Source organism: Littorina saxatilis, linkage group LG2, assembly GCF_037325665.1.
Source record: "Littorina saxatilis isolate snail1 linkage group LG2, US_GU_Lsax_2.0, whole genome shotgun sequence".
Classification (NCBI taxonomy): Eukaryota; Metazoa; Mollusca; class Gastropoda; order Littorinimorpha; family Littorinidae; genus Littorina; species Littorina saxatilis.
The window spans coordinates 12,456,040-12,465,863 of NC_090246.1; positions in this window are offsets into that span (position 1 = coordinate 12,456,040).

The window sequence follows — 9,824 nt, forward strand, 5'->3', positions numbered from 1 at the left end:
ACCAGGCTGTAATTTATGGTAATTGTTGTCTTGAAGTCACCGATAATCTTTTTTTTGTATATTCAGATACCCCAAAAGTACAAATCTGGAGCGTTTAAATTGGGTGAGTGTGGCTACGGCTTTAAGTGTCAAACCTCGCACTGTTGAGTGGATCCCCGAATATGGAACATATTTTTGAAAGTGCGCAAAATTCGGAACGTTTGACGTACAAACTTGACACTTAGCGAACTGTTTATCCATCTTCTAAAGCTAATGAACACCGAATATAAAATAATTCGCTGAACAGATATAGACGTTATTAACATTCGTGAGGGTGGCACATAGACGTTATTAACATTCGTGAGGGTGGCACTGTTTTGGGTCATCCTGCTGCAGTCGACAACATTCTGAGAAGAAGAGTATAATAATACCCTTAATGCTGACTGTCAAGAAAGGGAGAGAGAGAGAGAACAATCTGTGGAAATGAAAGGCTAAAATGCCTGTCAACTCAGACGAGATAATTACAGCCAGCGTTGCACAATGAGATTATTTCCCTTGGTGAGAAACTCTCCTCGGAAGGAGTCAGTATACAATATAGATTTTTTGGAGCGTGAGAACATTGGGCGAGTAGAATTCCCCGGTGCAAAATTAGGAGAAGAAACGAGAAATGATTGCAAGGCGTAAAGATAAACAGCTTCATACGGAGTCCGATCGAAAAACTAGTTCGTTAGTGCTGGAACAAAATCAATCGCGGTTCAACAACACACACACACACACACACACACACACACGCACACACACATATACCCTCACACTCATGCACACACACACACACACACACACACACACACACACACACATATACGTGCGTACGTACGTGCGCACACGCATTTATATCCTCTCTCTCTCTCACTCTTGCTCTTTATCTCTTTCGCTTGCTATCTCTCTTCTATACCTGTTACAATGCACAGATCTCCTCAACAAAAGAACCAATGGGTAGACCGATAGACATACGGATAGACAGACAGGCAGACAGACATAAATAAATGCATACATACATACGCTCATACATACATACATACATACATACATACATACATACATACATACATACATACAGACAGACAGACAGACAAACAAACAGACAGACAGACAGACAGACAGACAGACAGACAGAATCTATAAGACACCGTCCACAAAGGCCCTGAACCCAAAGACGTTTAGCCCACCACCCCCCCTCCTTCCGCTATCTCTGTCAACTCAGTAGACGACTAGACCTGATGTAATAACTTCGCCAAGCCTTCGTAGAGGACAACTCTGAAAGGAGCTCATAGGCGAAAAGACAAGGAGGTACTTGACGGTACTACCCTCCGGTCTAACCTAATAGTCCCTGCCTGGTTACCAGCACAAAATCATCTTCGTTTGCCTCACATGATCAATACATCAAGAGAGCAAAAGGTGTCCTCTGAGTTTCCAGACCCTTTCCAAGCCATGTTAGAGCGACAGTCTTGGAAGAGCCCAAGCAGGAGAAGGAAACTGCAATCAGATTCCGTTGATTGTGATGGCGTCCTGCCCAGGAGACGGACCGAGACGACAACGAAGCAAACCTCATCAAGGACGGCCCCTTCCACATTCCAATCGGAGTTTCTAAGCCCTCCTCGTTCAGCGTTGCCGGCCGCTTTGTGACAACGTTCGGGGAAACCCGGTTTAAGTCTCAAAACACACGCGCTGCAAACGGGCCGTCGTGAAAATGTATCGACGTATGTACACACCGAAAGTTTTTGCGAAATTGAAAATAAAACAAACTGAACAGCCTATTTTACTTTAAAAACCCTATCCCTAGTCACAGTTTATGTGAATGTCGCTTCTTTTGGGTCGAGTTCCCACAAATCTGGGAACTTGATCCATGTGCAAAAGCCCGAAACTTTCAAACTAAGAAAAATAAAATGAATCTGTTTTTGAATGTTGTTCACCATCCGTTGCTCAAGTTGTCATCCACTGACTTTAAACAAAATCATGTCGTACATTTTATGAACCGGATATACCGAACGTTCTTCTGTATTGCCTTGAGTTGCCTTGTGGTGAGATATGTGCGCGTTATATATTCTCGTATTATTATTATTATCATTATTATATAGTCCAGGGACTTTTTCGCACGGCCCACGAGATCTGAACGTGGAATTCCTCCTTGTTGGATCGTTGTAACTTGCAGTTCACCCTGCGGTCTGATGCGAGACAAGAGAGGGGGTTAAAGATGGTTGTACTTTCGGTTTGATATGTCAGGTCTTGTGGTCACCCTGGGGTTAGAAACGAGACGAGAGAAAGGGGTACTGAGATGGTCCAGCGATTACTCTGATTCTGCCCGAAGGTCCCGAGCGGGGAGCCATTGGTCAAACCAAAAGACATGATTTTCCCGTGTGATCCCTTGGCTATTTTACTGACAAGAAAGAGGAACTGATTCGAGTACCATGCACTGTCTATTGGCAACCTATCGCGTGTAATTGTCAAATATCAATTTGAAATAACAGTCTTTTGTGTTATGTCTTTCTTAACAAGAAATTCCTCCGAGGTAGGAAAAACACCCCCGTCCTTACCATTCTCACTGCCACCAACTGAGAAGGTCATTTCCCTTTGACCATTAATATGTCCCTCTATAAGTCCTTGTAGAATCTTAATCCACCAATAACTCCCTAACCGTGTGTTTGACTGGTCCCAATTTTTGTAAGGACCGTCTCAGGAATGTATAGAACCTGTTCACCAAGTTTGGTGACGATCGGTCCGTTCATTCTTGAGATCTATATGCGAACACAAACACACAAACAAACAAACAAACACATCGACCGAATCCTATACACACCCCTATACCGGGGGTGTAACAATAGACGAATTCCAGAAATAACTCTGCCGGGCTTAAGTGATGTGAAAGAGTGAGTACGTCAATGTGTGGAGACACATCCCTCGCTGTACCTTCGCATTAATCTAGACACCTACTAGCGTAAGGTCACGTAAGTGCGTGTGTGTTTGTGTGCGTGCATGTGCGTGTGCGCGCGCGTGTGTGTTTTTAACGGTGTGATGGGGACATGATGTTTTGAACAGTGAACGAGGTGGAGGGTAGAGGAGACATCTTTCACATACCCCCATATATATAGGTTACACACTCCGAGTTCTGATTATCTTGCATATTTTCCCGAGAGTCGATTTTCATGTATTGCCGAGCCTTTGGCGAGATAATACATGAAAATCGACCCGAGGGAAAATATGCAAGATATTCAGGACGAGGTGTGTAAGCTATTTATTCCATTACTCCGACGTTTTCATTAAAAACTTACTTTTTCCACTAAAACCTGCCCGTGCCTGTTTTCAGCTTGCCAATAGCCTCCGCAGTCGAAATTCATGTCAATGAATTCATGCGCAAAGCTAGTTCCCATTTGTCAGCATAATGGACGGCGTCATTCGACTTGTATGTGGACATTCAGTCATTCATATTGCTTATAAAAATGTCTGCTATCTGCTTTTACATTTTGAAAGTCATTTTAAAATATCCCTGTGTATATTTGACATCGGCTTTCGTTGTACTCAATTCGGCATACCGGGTTTATATTTTTACCAGAATTGCGCACGATAATGGTAGCGCAACAAATTCAGTTCGGGCCGTGCTGGTTTGATCGTTGACCCAAGTCATTTCGCATGCAGTGTTACTGTTTGTCAGTCGGGGATAGAAATGTTGGCTGTCATCGCGCTGTTCTGTTTTGGTTTTCACACGTGAATCACTTACATATTCAGTCGTCGGGTTTAGGTGAGCCAAAGCTTCAATACTTCGCCTGTTGTAGACGTTAAGCAATAAAGCTTGGAAGTTGTATGTCGGCACTGAGACTGAGTCGGTCGCGGTACATCGCTTTCTACTTTGTCCCGGTCTTGAGTTTGAACACCTAAGGTTGGATACATGTAACACCTCACATCCTCTTCTCTTCCCCATATATCTTAACTGAATCTCCAACTTCTTTTCGTCTTCTTCTTTTCATTTTGGTGCCACTCCCTCATTTGTCGCTGAACCCCGCAGTTGACTCGACTCGGATCACAGGCGGAAGGTATCGTCCACTGGACTACTACTATCACAGAAAGACTACAAGGTACGTCACTCACCTTCGAGTCTTCTGTGTTCTTGGAGTCGCTTCCTGGGGAAAAATATTGTTCAAGACGGTTTGCCTCTTCCAACAGTCTGTGTAAGGCCAAATAAAAACAGTTGAATGATTGTTTGAACTATATGCACCTTTAGTTTTCAGCTTCCGTTCGCTGCAGGTTGTTTTTAACCATCATTTGGACGAATCTTCGTTTGCGAGCCGCTAATATCCACCTTCCGTCAAATCATGCATCCGGCACCGAATATGCATACCACCGCTCATTGGTCTAAAACGCTTCCCTTTGCTGCACAATATTTACATATGTTTTAGACCAATGAGCGGTGGTATGCATATTCGGTGCCGGATGCATGATTTGACGCAAGGTGGATATTAGCGGCTCGCAAACGAAGATTCGTCCAAATGATGGTTAAAAACAACCTGCAGCGAACGGAAGCTGAAAACTGAAGGTGCATATAGTTCAAACAATCATTCAACTGTATTTATTTGACCTTACACAGACTGTAGGAAGAGGCAAACCGTCTTGAACAATATTTTTCCCCAGGAAGCGACTCCAAGAACACAGAAGACTCGAAGGTGAGTGACGTACCTTGTAGTCTTTCTGTGATAGTAATAGTCCAGTGGACGATACCTTCTGCCTGTGAGCAGATACAGCTATCAATCGAAGCAATACACTCAAAGCCAAAGCAAATAACCAAATGAGAAAACCTAACGTTTGATTTGACTTCATGGTGAGTCTTCTGATAATTTTTTTGGCGTTGGAATGGATCTCAACGGGTTCCCAGCTACGACAACTTTTCCAGAGTTATGCACCGCAGGCATGCCTTCGACAATCGATGTCAGTTTCAGATTGAGTTTTTGAACAACAAGGTGACTGGGTTGTGTTTTGATTGCTTGCTTGCTTGCTCTCTCTCTCTCTCTCTCTCTCTCTCTCTCTCTCTCTCTCTCTCTCTCTCTCTCTCTCTGTCTGTCTGTCTGTCTGTCTCTCTCTCTCTCTCTCTCTCTCTCTCTCTCTCTCTCTCTCTCTCTCTCTCTCTCTCTCTCTCTCTCTCTCTCTCTCTCACGGTTCTGTGTAGATGGCTGTCTGTGTAAAAATTAGGGAGTATCGTCCCTTGATCCCACTCGCGATACTCGTTGAACATGCCTTTGACCATGCAGTCGCTTCAGCCAGCGAAATATCTCGACTCCGCTCTTTAAATTCATGCAGAATGTGCGTATCGTATGAAGTATTCTTTATTTTCTCAATATTGACACATGTAGTACCTATATGTGATATTGACTTTGACACCACACAATATTTCAGTCGTATGTTGAAAAAAGTAGTCCATCTGTAAACTCTGAATATGCAGATGACCTCTATAAGTTATTCAATTGTACTCTGAAATCAAAGACAATGACCAATGACAGTTGAGATCGAAACTCGGTTGTGATGGGATATCCATATGGTTGTGATGGAATATTCAGAATAATCACCTCCTCAGCTAACAGAGACAAAGAGGCAGGTCATGGGATAAACAAAAATACAGAACTATCTCAGGATGAATACCCAGCATGGCTGTGAAGTGTCAGTCAAAAAAAAGGGCGGAGGGCAGCTAGCTAATTCTGAATGAAAGAGGGTCTCTCTATTCTCTCTCTCTGTCGTTCCCCTCTGTCCCTGATGGACCAGCAGTGTCCGCACTGATTTTTTGTTTGTTTGTTTGTTTGCTTAACGCCCAGCCGACCACGAAGGGCCATATCAGGGCGGTGCTGCTTTGACATATAACGTGCGCCACACACAAGACAGAAGTCGCAGCACAGGCTTCATGTCTCACCCAGTCACATTATTCTGACACCGGACCAACCAGTCCTAGCACTAACCCCATAATGCCAGACGCCAGGCGGAGCAGCCACTAGATTGCCAATTTTAAAGTCTTAGGTATGACCCGGCCGGGGTTCGAACCCACGACCTCCCGATCACAGGGCGGACGCCTTACCACTAGGCCACCGTGCCGGTCCGCACTGATCAATGGCTGGGATCGGACCACGTCTGGTGTCTGAGAGTTGAGAGGGGGCTGGTTTAGGAGTGGACGGGTTCTGGACCTAATTAAGACCCGATGCAGATTTGTCCATCGAACGCCGGCCCTGACTAACTACGATCAGGCTGAGGCTTTGATTTATTGGTTTCGTTCGATGCAAAGCCGGTCCAAAGGCTTTGGTCTTGGCCTGTTGTATTTGACAGGAACGAAACAACTGAACTGAACTGTACTCAACTGACATTTTATTCACAAGGACTGTGATTTAAGGCTGGGCCTTTTTTACATTTAGTCAAGTTTTGACTAAATGTTTTAACATAGAGGGGGAATCGAGACGAGGGTCGTGGGGTGTGTGTGTGTGTGTGTGTGTGTGTGTGTGTGTGTGTGTGTGTGTGTGTGTGTGTGTGTGTGTGTGTGTGTGTGTGTGTGTGTGTGTGTGTGTGTGTCTGTCTGTCTGTACGTGTGTGTGTGTGGAGCGATTCAGACCAAACTACTTGACCGATCTTTATGAAATTTAACATGAGAGTTCCTGAGAATGATATCCCTGGACGTTTTTTTCTTTTTTTCGATAAATACCTTTGATGACGTCATATCCGTTTTTTTGTAAAAGTTGAGGCGGCACTGTCACACCCTCATTTTTTAATCAAATTGATTGATATTTTGGCCAAGCAATCTTCGACGAAGGCTGGACTTTGGTATTGTATTTCAGCTTGGTGGCTTAACAATTAATAAATGACTTTGGTCATTAAAAATCTGAAAATTGTAAAAAACAATTTTTTTATAAAACGATTCAAATTTACGTTCATCTTATTCTTCATCATTTTCTGATTCTAAAAACATATAAATATGTTATATTTGGATTAAAAACAAGCTCTGAAAATTAAAAATATGAAATTATGATCAAAATTAATTTTTCGAAATCAATTTAAAAACACTTTCATCTTATTCCTTGTCGGTTCCTGATTCCAAAAACATATAGATATGATATGTTTGGATTAAAAACACGCTCAGAAAGTTAAAACGAATAGAGGTACAGAAAAGCGTGCTATCTTTCTCAGCGCAACTACTACCCCTCTGTTCTTGTCAATTTCACTGCCTTTGCCATGAGCGGTGGACTGACGATGCTACGAGTATACGGTCTTGCTGAAAAATTGCAGTGCGTTCAGTTTCATTCTGTGAGTTCGACAGCTTGACTAAATGTTGTATTTTCGCCTTACGCGACTTGTTTTTTTTACAATCTGTGCTTGGTGAAGGGAGAGAGATGGAAGGAAGGAGAGAAAAAACAAGTCGCGTAAGGCGAAAATACAACATTTAGTCAAGCTGTCGAACTCACAGAATGAAACTGAACGCAATGCAATTTTTTAGCAAGACCGTATACTCGTAGCATCGTCAGTCCATCGCTCGTGGCAAAGGCAGTGAAATTGACAAGAAGAGCGGGGTAGTAGTTGCGCTGAGAAGGATAGCACGCTTTTCTGTACCTCTCTTCGTTTTAACTTTCTGAGCGTGTTTTTAATCCAAACATATCATATCTATATGTTTTTGGAATCAGGAACCGACAAAGAATAAGATGAAAGTGTTTTTAAATTGATTTCGAATATTTAATTTTGATCATAATTTTTATATTTCTAATTTTCAGAGCTTGTTTTTAATCCAAATATAACATATTTATATGTTTTTGGAATCAGAAAATGATCAAGAATAAGATGAACGTAAATTTGGATCGTTTTATAACAAATTTTTATATTTGTTTTACAATTTTCAGATTTTTAATGACCAAAGTCCTTAATTAATTTTTAAGCCACCAAGCTGAAATGCAATACCGAAGTCCGGCCTTCGTCGAAGATTGCTTGGCCAAAATTTCAATCTATTTGATTGAAAAATGAGGGTGTGACAGTGCCGCCTCAACTTTTACAAAAAGCCGGATATGACGTCATCAAAAGTATTTATCGAAAAAAAGGAAAAAACGTCCGGGGATATCATTTCCAGGAACTCTCATGTAAAATGTCATAAAGATCGATCCAGTAGTTTGGTCTGAATCGCTCTACACACACGCACAGTCACACACACACACACATACACCACGACCCTCGGCTCGATTCCCCCTCTATGTTAAAACAAAATTGACTAAATGTAAAAAGCGAGAGAAAGAGGAAGTGAAGGAGGAAATGGGGTAGGGAGGGAGGGAGAGAGAGAGAGAGATAGGGAGGGAAGGAGGGAGGAAGAGAGAGAGAAAGGGAGGTAGGGAGGGAGGGAGTGAGAGAGAGAGAGATACAGGGAGGGAGGGAAGGAGGGAGGGAGAGAGAGAGATAGGGAGGTAGAGAAGGAGGACGAGAGAGAGAGAGACGCACGCGCGTACGTATGCCTGTGTCTGAACCGATGTGTGTGTGTGTGTGTGTGTGTGTGTGTGTGTGTGTGTGTGTGTGTGTGTGTGTGTGCGTGCGTGCGTGCGTGTGTGTGTGTGTGTGTGAGTGTGTGTGTGTGTGTGAGTGTATGCGTGCGTGTGTGCGTTTTTTATATTTTTTTGGAGAGACCAACGTGGAGTCTCTTGAACTTTACTGAAGTGTCGATACTGCCACTATAGGTTCAATGACATTTCTATTTCGATTTCTGAAAGGCGGGGAATCACTGCATGGCTTAATCTGCTTTCGAAAAATGTACACCTACACACTTCGACCAAGAGAGGTTAATCCGTGCACTGTCAAAAATAAGCTTAAAGGCACAGACCTGTTCGTTTAATCGATTCGCTCACCATCTGAGACCTGGTCATGGGATTTGTTAAAACACATTTCCTCATAAAAAAAACTTCCATTGAACTGAAACAAGTCAGGCTCTTGAGTATTGGTATTTGTGTAAGTGAATTTCGGCAGATCTAAGATAGTGAGCAAAAGTGTTTTTGCGGGAATTACTGTGTCTTCCAGCGAGTACTGCGCTGTGTGGTTTGTACATGAACATCGAAATCAATATTTATTTTATTGAATAAAATCATGTGGGATCTTTTACGGTGTAAATCTTGTCAGGTGTTAGTTCGGGATGAATTCTGAGCTACTTGGTTCTGAAAATTGACCACTGGATAAAAGTCTTTGTAAATTGACCCATGCTGAAAAATGTGTGTGTGTGTGTGTGTGTGTGTGTGTGTGTGTGTGTGTGTGTGTGTGTGTGTGAGTGTGTGTGTTTATGTGTATGTGTGTACGCGTGTGTGCGCGCGCGTGCGTGTGTGTGTGTATGTGATAAAAAAAAAAGAGAGAGAGAGAGAGAGAGAGAGAGAGAGAGAGAGAGAGAGAGAGAGAGAGAGAGAGAGAGAGAGAGAGAGAGAGAGAGAGAGAGAGGTTTTTCATAATTCAGGGGACATATTACAACCGAGACAGACACATAGCAATATTGGAAAAAGACAGCGTTGTCCTCAAAAAGTATGGATAAAACATACCGCCAGTCGTCTTTTCCTTGAAATTGTATGCCAAACTAACAGAAACTGAAAGCATCGCTGCCACGGGGGAATCCGCCATTATTGCTAATTATAGGGGAGGGAATCAACTTGTCGGATTACGGCCCCCTATTCGTATAGCTAAAAACGCTACACCTGTAATCAACACGCCAGCTTCGTCGCAGTCCGGTACCCGTTACTGCCGCGTCAAACGCAATGGCAAAGCGATTTTCCCCACCAAGTATGGAGTTAAAGGCATACTCGCAGCAAAAA